Raw genomic sequence first — 12,198 nt, 5'->3', positions numbered from 1 at the left:
GAAACAACATGTTGAGGAACCAACTAGAGAGCAGGCTATTCTAGACTGGGTATTGAGCAATGAGGAAGGGTTAATTAGCAATCTTGTCGTGAGAGGCCCCTTGGGTAAGAGTGACCACAATATGGTGGAATTCTTCATTAAGATGGAGAGTGACATAGTTAATTCAGAAACAAAGGTTCTGAACTTAAAGAAGGGTAACTTTGAAGGTATGAGACGTGAATTAGCTAAGATAGACTGGCAAATGACACTTAAAGGGTTGATGGTGGATATGCAATGGCAAGCATTTAAAGATCGCATGAATGAACTACAACAAATGTTCATCCCAGTTTGGCAAAAGAATAAATCAGGGAAGGTAGTGCACCCATGGCTGACAAGAGAAATTAGGGATAGTATCAATTCCAAAGAAGAAGCATACAAATTAGCCAGAAAAAGTGGCTCACCTGAGGACTGGGAGAAATTCAGAGTCCAGCAGAGGAGGACAAAGGGCTTAATTAGGAAAGGGAAAAAAGGTTATGAGAGAAAACTGGCAGGGAACATAAAAACTGACTGTAAAAGCTTTTATAGATATGTGAAAAGAAAAGGATTGGTTAAGACAAATGTAGGTCCCCTACAGACAGAAACAGGTGAATTGATTATGGGGAGCAAGGACATGGCAGACCAATTGAATAACTACTTTGGTTCTGCCTTCACTAAGGAGGACATAAATAACCTTCTGGAAATAGTAGGGGACAGAGGGTCCAGTGAAATAGAGGAGCTGAGGGAAATAGATGTTAAAATAGATGTTAGTAGGGAAGTGGTGTTAGGTAAATTGAAGGGATTAAAGGCACATAAATCCCTTGGGCCAGATGGTCTGCATCCCAGAGTGCTTAAGGAAGTAGCCCAAGAAATAATGGATGCATTAGTGATAATTTTTCAAAACTCTTTAGATTCTGGACTAGTTCCTGAGGATTGGAGGGTGGCTAATGTAACCCCACTTTTTAAAAAAGGAGGGAGAGAGAAACTGGGAATTATAGACCGGTTAGCCTAACATCGGTGGTGGGTAAAATGCTAGAGTCAGTTATCAAAGATGTGATAACAGCATGTTTGGAAAGCGGTGAAATGATCGGACAAAGTCAGCATGGATTTGTGAAAGGAAAAGCATGTCTGACGAATCTCATAGAATTTTTTGAGGATGTAATTAGTAGAGTGGATAGGGGAGAACCAGTGGATGTGGTATATTTGGATTTTCAGAAGGCTTGTGACAAGGTCCCACACAGGAGATTAGTGTGCAAACTTAAAGCACACGGTATTGGGGGTAAAGTATTGATGTGGATAGAGAATTGGTTGGCAGACAGGAAGCAAAGAGTGGGAATAAACGAGACCTTTTCAGAATGGCAGACAGTGACTAGTGGGGTACCGCAAGGCTTGGTGCTGGGACCCCACTTGTTTACAATATATATTAATGACTTAGATGAGGGAATTAAATGCAGCATCTCCAAGTTTGTGGATGACACGAAGCTGGGCGGCAGTGTTAGCTGTGAGGAGGATGCTAAGAGGATGCAGGGTGACTTGGATAGGTTGGGTGAGTGGGCAAATTCATGGCAGATGCAATTTAATGTGGATAAATGTGAGGTTATCCACTTTGGTGGCAAAAACAGGAAAACAGATTATTATTTGAATGGTGGTTGATTAGGAAAAGGGGAGGTACAACGAGACCTGGGTGTCATTATACACCAGTCATTGAAAGTGGGCATGCAGGTACAGTAGGCGGTGAAAAAGGCAAATGGTATGCTGGCATTCATAGCAAAAGGATTCAAGTACAGGAGCAAGGAGGTACTACTGCAGTTGTACAAGGCCTTGGTGAGACCACACCTGGAGTATTGTGTGCAGATTTGGTCCCCTAATCTGAGGAAAGACTTCCTTGCCATAGAGGGAGTACAAAGAAGGTTCACCAGATTGATCCCTGGGATGGCAGGACTTTCATATGATGAAAGACTGGATCAACTAGGCTTATATTTGTTGGAATTTAGAAGATTGAGGGCGGATCTTATTGAAACGTATAAAATCCTAAAGGGATTGGACAGGCTAGATGCAGGAATATTGTTCCCGATGTTGGGGAAGTCCAGAACGAAGGGTAATAGTTGGAGGATAAAGGGGAAGCCTTTTAGGACCAAGATTAGGAAAAACTTCTTCACACAGATAGTGGTGAATCTGTGGAATTCTCTGCCACAGGAAACAGTTGAGGCCAGTTCATTGGCTAAAGGGATCAGGGGGTATGGAGGGAAGGCTGGTACAGGGCTCTGAGTTGGATGATCAGCCATGATCATACTGAATGGTGGTGCAGGCTCGAAGAGCCGAATGGCCAACTCCTGCACCTATTTTCTATGTTTCTATGTAGGTTCACTCACAGTGCTGTTAGGGAGGGAATTCCATGATTTTGACCCAGCAACAATGAAGGAACAGCGATATGTTTCCAAGTCAGGATGGTGAGTGACTGGGAGGGGAATTTCCAAGTGGTGGTGTTCCCAGGTACCTGCTGTCCTCGTCCTTCTAGATGGTAGTGGTCGCGGGTCTGGAAGGTGCTGCCTTAGGAACTTTGGTGTGTTGTTGCAGTGGATCTTTTAGATAGTACACACTGCTGCATCTGTTCGTCGGTGGTGGAGGGATTGGATGCTTGTGGAAGGGGTGCCATGTACTGGATTTTTTTCATATTGTATATATGTTGGTAATATCTGGATAAACCTAACTTGTAACACTTTTGTATGTTCTATTCTTATGTAATCGTTCACCTCTCTTGTGGATCATGTCTTTTTCAATTGATAACCAGAGCTCATGTGAAGTATGTGGTTGCAATCCTGTGTTGACTAAAATTCTTTCTTGAACACCTCCCAATAATAAGTGGTAAGTTTTGACAACTTAAGCCTCGGGTGATCTGGAGCATTTATAATTTAGCATCTTAACCAATTTTACATTTAATTTGATCATCCTTTCATTAATAGCAGATATTATTTTATTAATTAACTCTGGGTCAAGAAAAAAATCTAACGTTGCCCATTTACAGGTTTAGTGACACATTTTCTTACAAAAACTATTCGGTGTATTCAAGAAATTTAGGAAAAAAGCTGTGCGAAAACTTAAGTTTCCCAGTAAAACAATGCTGCTTACGTTCTAAGCTTTTCTTATCAATATATACTGCCATCATGTTGTTAGCTGATGAAAATGTTCTTCAGTTTTGTCCTCGCTTACTCAAACGTAACCAGTTTTCTCTGGTTACTTTCCCCTTATCTATATCTGTTTAAAGTGATACTGTAACAGTACTTTAAACAACAAGATTACTTACCCCTTCTGCTCTTCCAGATTCTCAACCCTTTCTAATGACCTTACCCTCTAGAAAGTTTAACTCCCAGTCACGGTTAGTTCATCGACACTTAGTGGGGTGACTACTATGTCATAGTCTCCAAGATGTATTTGTTCCCCTAATCTAGTCACTTTATATCCTGTACTCCTACTTGGTATATAAATCTCTTATCTGGAAAGGAAACTCTGACCCATCTTTCTCTCAGTATTGCTGATGATACTTTAACTACTTCAGTTTTTTAAAAAAAATTGCTACTACTACGGTTCTTCTGAAAATCATTAAAAAGTATGTCATCAATTGATAATATCAGGATTACAATCAATTTTTAAACGCTATAAACTATAAATTTTTATGTTACTTCTTTATAACCATAGCTATCATTATTAGCTAAATAATTCTTTCTACTAGCTTTCAGTTGGGTTTTTGGTCCCAATTAGGTTCAGGTGGAGCTCATCCCAGTCCTGCAACCCCATATTTCCACGGCAATTTCCCAGGAAAAGGAACCCTCCTCACTACACCACTCCTTTCGGGTTATGCTGACTGGTTACTTTGTTTCCATGTCAATTATTACTTAGTTTAGATAATTCTGGCATTAGATTAGACTAGACTATGAGGACACGCAGTCCTCTTTTATTGTCATTTAGTAATGCATGCATTAAGAAATGATACAATGTTTCTCCAGAATGATATCACAGAGACACATGACAAGTGGACTGAAAAACTGACAAAAACCATATAATTATAACATATAGTTACAACAGTGCAAAGCAGTACCGTAATTTGATAAAGAACAGACCATGGGCATGGTAAAAAGTCTCAAAGTCTCTCAAAAATCCCATCATCTCATGCAGACGGTGAACCTCCAGCGCCACAAACTTGCTGATGCAGCATCTGACCACAGTCCGACTCCGAGTCCATCCGAAAACTCCGAGCCTCCGACCAGCTCTCCAGCACCAAGCACCATCTCTGCCGAGCGCTTCGACCCCGGCCCCGGCAACAGGCAAAGCCGAGGATTTGGGGCCTTCCCCTCCAGAGATTCTCAATCGCACGGTAGCAGCGGCAGCGAAGCAGGCATTTCAGAAGTTTCTCCAGGTGTTCCTCAGTGCTTCTCACGGCTGTCTCCATCAAATCAGGATTGTGCATGGTCCCCTTGTTAACACATATGATATCATTCCGAAAGGCCGCGCGCGCTGCATCGCGCCACCATCTTCTGCTCCCTCTGCTTTTCAATTTATTTCCTAATCAAGGCCTCTATTTTTGCCATATTAGTTGGTCCCAACAAAATTCCACACAATTGGATCTATCTCCTCTTTCAAACTCCCTTTCCAATCACATTGTGAGGCCCTAGTTACACAACTCACCCTTAGAGGGTCATTGTTGCAAGAGGATGCTTTATATCTCCTTCAACATTAACTCCACTATAACTTGTGTTTTTATTTAGCTACTCCATACTACTTTTTGTTAATTCATTTTCAGAGATCTTGGCATTGGTAGTAAGGCCAACATGCTGTATACTCCTATCCCTAAGAAGATTGTGGGAAGGTAACTTCTCAAACTGCTGCAGTCTGTCCGATGAAAATAATCACCACAGTGCCCTTGGGCAGGACTTAAGACCCAGAAACGGTAAAGGACCAGCCATAAATTGCCAAGTCAAGATTCAATGTGATTAGAAGGGGTATCTGTGGATGATGGCTGTCCCAAAACACCTTGTTGGTGTGGAACACAGATCTGGAAGGTTGTCAGAGTAGCCAGAGCAGCTCACTTTGTGGTTGGTTCATACTGCAGAGACTGTACGTGATGGTGGAGGGATTGAATGTTCAGAATGGTGTGCCTGTTGAGTGGACTGCCTTGTCCAGATGATGTTGACCAACTTGAGGTCTGGTAGAGCTTTATTCATCCAGAAAAGTGAAGAACAGTTCATTTCAGTTCTGACTTCTGCCTTAATGCTGGTGGAGCAGTTTTACTTTCTAGGGAAGCTGATCACTCTTTACTGCATATCAAACCTCTGAAGTGTTCTCAGAGACAGTGTTGACTTGGCTGTTCTAAATGAGTTTCTGGTCAGTGATCACTGTCAGGGTGTTGCTGGAGAGGGAGGTAATGGCACTGATTGTTGACGGTAAGTAGTTAAGTGACTCTTGTTGGGGATTGCCTGGTTACTTTGTGACTTAAATGGCAGTAAACATTTGTTAGCTCACACCTGAATGCTGGCCATGTCTTGCTGCATGTAGGCATGGACTGCTTCATTTGCTGAGTGTCAAATTTCACCGAACACTGTAAAATCATCTACTAACATCCTCAGTACTGACCATATGTTGAAAAGAGGTCTTTGATAAAGCAGTTGAAAGTTATTGAACCAAGGACACTGCTCTGAGGAACTCCTGACAGCAAAATCCTGGGAATATAATGAGACCTCCAATAATCTTCTTTTGTTTAAGATCTGATTTCAGTTACCAGAATATTTACCTTTTGAGCCCATTGGTTCTAGGTGTGGTCTTGCACAGACTATTTCCTAAATGGGGAGAAAATTCAGAAATCTGAGACGCAAAGGGACTTGGGAGTCCTTGTGGAGGATTCCCTAAAGGTTAACATGCAGGTTGAGTCGGTGGTGAGGAAGGCAAATGAAATGTTAGCATTCATTTTGAGAGGACTAGAATAAAAGCAAGGATGTAATGCTGAAACTTTGAGGCATTAGGCAGATCACACTTACAGTATTGTGAGTGAGCAGCTTTGGGCCCTTTTATCTAAGAAAAAGGATGTGCTAGCATTGGATGGGGTTCAGTATAGAACTCCCCACACTTTTTGTTTGTTCATTTTCACCGATCTTGCCATTGTTAGCAAGGCCAGCATATATTCACATCCCTGAGGTGGTCTTTAACTGCTGTAGTCCTTTTGATGAAAATAATCACAGACCTCTTGGGAAAGAGATTTAAGGATTTTAGACCAAGACTGGATGTGGAGAAGATGTTAACTATAGTGGGGGAGTTTAAGACCAGAGGGCACCACCTCAAAATAGAAGGATGTCCCTTTACAATAGGAGGAGGATGATTTTGTTTTTATTAGCCAGAGGATGGGGATTCTGTGGAATTCATTGCTGCAGACAATGATGCAGGCCAAGTCATTGGGTAGATTTCAAGCGGAAGTTGATGGGTTCTTGAAATGTCAGGACATCAATGGTTACAGGGAGAAGGAATGAAAATAGGGTTGAGAGAGATAATAAATCAGCCATGAAGGAATGGTGGATCAGACACAATGGGCTGAATGGCCTAATTTTTCTCCTATGGGTGTACCAGTGCTGTAACCTTGATGAAACATGGTCAAATGCTACATTTATCTCAAGACCAGTAACTCCATCTCATTAATGAAATCCAGCTTCTTGGTCATGTTTAGGCCAAGTATATGATAAGGTCTGGAGTGGAAACTCATGAAGTGATGGAAAGAATATGAACACACCCTGTATTGATGGCAGCTCGGAGTGGAATTACACCCAAGTTCCTGGAGCTGTACGACAGAAGCACTAATTACTCTGTCACCACACCAGGTCAAATTTTACTGCTCTGGATAATCAACTGCCGACCTGCTTTCATGAGTTGCACTGATGCAACTGTTTGCCAATATTCAAAGGAACATCATTCCCCTTGCACCCTCATTCCAACTAGAGATTAAGGGCACTGTTTGGTTTGCAACAGTGCCATTTAAAAGGAAATTTCCATAACAGACCTGGACCTGACTAAGATAGATTCCTTTTAAGTTATTTACAACTAACCCTCCTTTAGTTTCAATTCATCTCCTGACAGGAAAGATTCCCAGGTGAGACTTGCTCAACCATCACTCAGTAATCTCTCCACAACCTATAGTCTCCAATCCAATCATCTGAAATGTTAGCCACCATCACCCATTAACCGTATCTCCTCAGCACTTCAACTTTCTGACTTCCCCACTGCAGCCAGTCATAGGCCAACATCTGACCTTCATCCTGATCCTGCAGACATGAAACAATCCTTGCCCCTTTTTCTCAAACTTCCAGCTTCAGCCTTTGTCCCAGCGGTACTTGTTTTCCTATGTGTGCCCTGCACTCTTGCACTGCATGAATGATAGGCTTTGCCTTCAAAAAAGCCTGATGACATGGACCCTTAAGTAATACTGAATTTAAAAGATGTGTCCACAATCAAAACAGTCATTAGTACCCTGAACTGCTGTGGACTGATGCATTTCTGGGCCTCCGTTTAATTAATAACATTCCAAATTAAACATAAATATAGCTAGTAAGAAAGAAAATTATTCATTCTGAAGCATCCTGTAAAACATACTGGCACGGGTAAATATATCTAAATACAGCCCAGTAAGATTTTTATACATTTTTTTAAAGTATTTTGGTACATTTAGGTGATGTCAATTCCTTCTGTTGTACTTTTAATTTTTTTCAGTGATTCAGTCATAGTTACAGAGCACAATCTCTGGCCCACGGTGAGTGTGCTGACCACCAAAAACCCTGTCTATGTTAATCCCATTTTCCACAACATAGTAGCCTTCTGTGCCATGGGATTCAAGACCACCTTTAAATACTTATTAAATTTTATGCAAGCACCTGCATACACCTCCCCCTAAGGTAGTGCGTTCCAGACTTCAACCACATTTTGGGTGAAGGGATTTTTCCTCAAATCTGTTAAAAAATCTCCTCCATTATCCAAATTTTGCCTCTGGATACAGACACCTGCTGAGGAGAAAAGTTTCTCACTATCTACCTTATTTATGCTTATAATTTTGTATACTTGAATCAGTTCCCCCTTTGCCTTTTCTGCTTAAATACTACATACCAGGCAATGTCCTGGTGAATATCCTCTGTAAACTCTTCTGAGAACTCACATACTTCCTAGAGTGTGATGACCAGTATTGCACACACTAGTCCAGCTGCAGACTCACTAATGTTTTACATGGTTGTACTTTTACCTTCCTGCCTGGTTAATGAAGGCAAATATTGTGTGTCTTATTAACTCTTTATCAGCCTGTATTGTGTGGCAGGTCTAATTCAAGCTCCATGTAGAAAAATACTTAACAGTCAGCTAAACTAGCTCTTAAGCAAAAAGGTGTGTATGACTTTACTCCATTATGTAAACCATCAAAAATTAAGTTTAGTTTTAATTTTAAAGATTACTTAAGTCAAAACCTAAAACACATTAGGAAATATTTAAGTTTGGTTAACTCCTTCAGAAACTGTCAATGACAGTACTTAAAACCTGTCCCTTTCCTTTGTTACTTTTGCCCTCCATAAAATGGTGCTGCTGAATTTGCACCTGCCCGAAGCCCCAGAAGCCAGATTCTGCAGTGGAAGTGTTAAGATGTCCAATGCTGGAATGCAGTCAGAAAACTGAACCAAGTACTCCTCAGAAGTTCTACATACTTGCCTTGACATCCTGAGCTTCCTGAAGATTATGAACAAAATCTTAGGCCAATAACTCAATATAACGTGCATGTTAGAAGCAGTGTCTTGTACAGCAATGGTCTATTTTGAATGATTCCCATAGCAATGCTTGACGTCTGGAGCACAATTTGTTAAAACAAAACCAAGATATTTAAAAAATAATTTAGGAACTTATTTTAAATTTTCTTAATTTATCAAAAATACCTTTTCAAAATATATATTTATGTGTATGAACCAAAAGCACACTGCAGTACTCAAAGCAAGTTGAAAGTTTAGATTAAATTGGATTCATAAATAAGTGTAGATGACATAACTGAAAAAGGATTCTGCCCTGATTGGGCTGCACTTTGGACAGAGTAATGTAGATTGACTAAGATAGTCATAGTGTAGCTCAGTTAAAAAAAAATGTAAATCATTTTATATTTTAATTTCTTAATTCATTTACCCTATTATGAGTCAAGAAGCTCACAAAACTATTTATTGAAAAGTATTTAAATTTTATGGAATCTCATTAACGTTCCTGGAACTATATTTGTCTTTATTTCAAAAGAACAGTTTCCTATGTAAACAGACAACCATTTTCTATTATCTTGTTACATTGGAGAATTATTTGTACATGTTAAAATGGGAATGGTTACTAAACAAGGTAGTGAAAAAACTTGCCTTAAGCTATATTTTATTCATTACATATGCTGTAACATTCAGTATATTCCATTAACATTTTAATAAGAGGTCAACGAAAGACTTAAGTGCTTATTTAGAGTACTTCGAATATTTTCAAAATTGAAACCGCTAGTAAACTGCTTGTAGTTTTTTTTTCTTGCTGAAGATGAGATATCAGAGTGAAGTGTCAAGGTTTCATGTACAAGGTAAGACAAGAGGTTGAGGTTAAGCAAGAAATCATAAGAATTTGTTGGCTCTGACTCTTATTTGATTTGTTGTTACTTCACCAACATTCAGTGAAAAGTTGTTCTTGTTGGAACACACCCTGCAGGTATGTACAAGCATTTCCTGTTAAGTGACTCACTCACTTGTCCTGTGCCGGAAATTATAAATACCTTAATTAGAGCACAAGATCAGGAATAGAGAACTCCTCAAGTGTCTTCTGCTACTCAATCATAGATAATTTGTGACAGAGCTTCATCCATCCCGATTTGTCTCATTTCCCTCAATATTAACAGAAATCTCAATTTCAGATTTAAAACTCCTAAATGGCCCTGCTCAACAATAAATTGCAGTTTGGCTATAAATTCTTACTACTTTTTGCAGAGGGAATTGTATTTTTTAAAATACCTCTCCTAAGAGGCCTAGTTCTAACTTGGACTTTGTCCCTTCATTTTCAACTTGCTAACCAATGGAAATGATTCTTTACCTGCCCCATCAATTCCCTTAATATCCAGAAAACTTAATTCCGTTTATCCTTAAAATTTGTAAATTCAGGTAACACAACTCCACTTTTTTGCAATCCTCTTCAAAATTTAACCATTCATGTTCTTTTTATCATTTAGACGAATGTTAGTTCTGCTAACTTGACAAACCAAATGTTTTTTTCCCCCTGAAAGCATGTACTGAATGTGTTGCAATGGTACAGTAAATAATGAAAAAAAACATCAACATTGGGTTTACCTAGCATACATCAGTAGTAAAGCTTAAAGACTCTCACTTGCTTGAGAGTTTAATGGTTAGATTTGCTAATGTAATAAAATTCATGCACATTATCTGCTCTGCCAGATTAATGCCACGGAGGTGAAGAAGAAAAGCTTTGTCAACACTTCTTAAGATAGCTTGAAGATTCCTGTAAATCATGTCAAATTACTTTTCTGAGGTAACAGGATCCACCATCAATGAATAAGATGAATAGGAGAATAAATTATGCTTTATTGATATTCAGCAGCTCTGGCATGTTTCAGATAATGTTAATATTGTTTCACACTTTTAAGACCCTCTTAAACTGTAGTGTGGAATTGATTGTGGATGTTGGACATCAGCCCAGTACGACATGTTCATTCTTTCTCCTTCCATCCCTTCTTGGAGCCCTTTCGTTTGAACTTGGTATTTGTACTTGACACCATTGCTGACATTATTTTACATTGAAAAATTATCAGTAATAACACCTGATGAACCGTAACTCAAATTCTAAAGCTGTAGAAATAAGATGAAAATCAGGGTTTCTTAAAAAAAATCCCTACTGTCAAAAATAATATTTGTCAGTAAAACTGTTTAAGATTATGGAGCGGTTCCCACTTTAAACATTGTGTTTGGCTACAAGATAATCTTGTTTATGATTATAATCACAGCAAGACAGTTAGCAAATGAAACATGTTTCTCTGTCAATGAGGTCTGGGAGAATGCCCAAGTTATTTCACAGCTTTTAGAATGGGAGTGAAAAAAAAAACTGGTGAGAGAAGAAATGTTCTTCCATGTGCTGAGTTCATTTCTGGAACTGCGGTATGCTCATCATTATTGTAATAAAGATTTCAGTGTTTTAATTTAACAAATTATTTGGGGAAAAAATCTGAAGATTTAGTTTTTAGAATTATGTCAAACATGTGGTAAAGGTGTGTAGGATTAATTCACCATTATGACTAATAAAGCAAAAAAGCCATATGGAAATATGAAACATTTTTACTGCATTATGTCATCAGCAATAGATATTTACACTCCCAAAAACTACTAGTTTCCCTCTATTGGAAAGTACTGATCGGGTACCTAAAGTGAAACTGCTCTAAATGAGATTCAAGACTGACCAGTCACGAAATATAATTTTTGATATGCTCAGCTTTACTTTGATGCAGGTTTAGTAAAAACTACATGTATTTTAGTTATATTTACAAAAATCAATCAATATTTTATACTTATCATCTTATTTGCATAAATGCCATAACATTATTCTCTCTGATAGGGTTCCTAAAATATGTATACTTTTCTACTTAAGATGAATAAACACAACATGCATGTTGGAACAAGACAAAATACACAATTTGTCTGTAGTCAAGACCAGTCTGAAAAAAAAATCACTAAGCAACTACCATCAACAGATCACTTGCAATACCAGAGGAAACAACACACTGGACCATTGCTACACCACCATCAAGAATGCCTACCGTACTATTCCACGCTCTCACTTTGGGAAGACTGATCATCTGGCTGTACTTCTACTCCCTGAGTATAGGCAGAGACTGAAGACTGCAGCACCAGTAGTGAGGACCAAGAAGGTATGGACAAGGGAAGCACAGGAGCGCCGACAGGACTGTTTTGAGTCGGTGGACTGGACTGTATTCAGGGATTCATCTTCGAACCTGGATGAGTATGCTGCAGCTGTTACCGACTTCATTAAAACCTGTGTGGATGAGTGTGTGCTGACAAAGACTTACTGTACATTCCCAAACCAAAAGCTGTAGATGAACCAGGGGGTACGTTGTCTGCTGAAGGCTAGATCTGT

Source organism: Mobula hypostoma, chromosome 1, assembly GCF_963921235.1.
Source record: "Mobula hypostoma chromosome 1, sMobHyp1.1, whole genome shotgun sequence".
Taxonomy (NCBI): domain Eukaryota; kingdom Metazoa; phylum Chordata; class Chondrichthyes; order Myliobatiformes; family Myliobatidae; genus Mobula; species Mobula hypostoma.
This window is presented reverse-complemented; position numbering follows the sequence as displayed.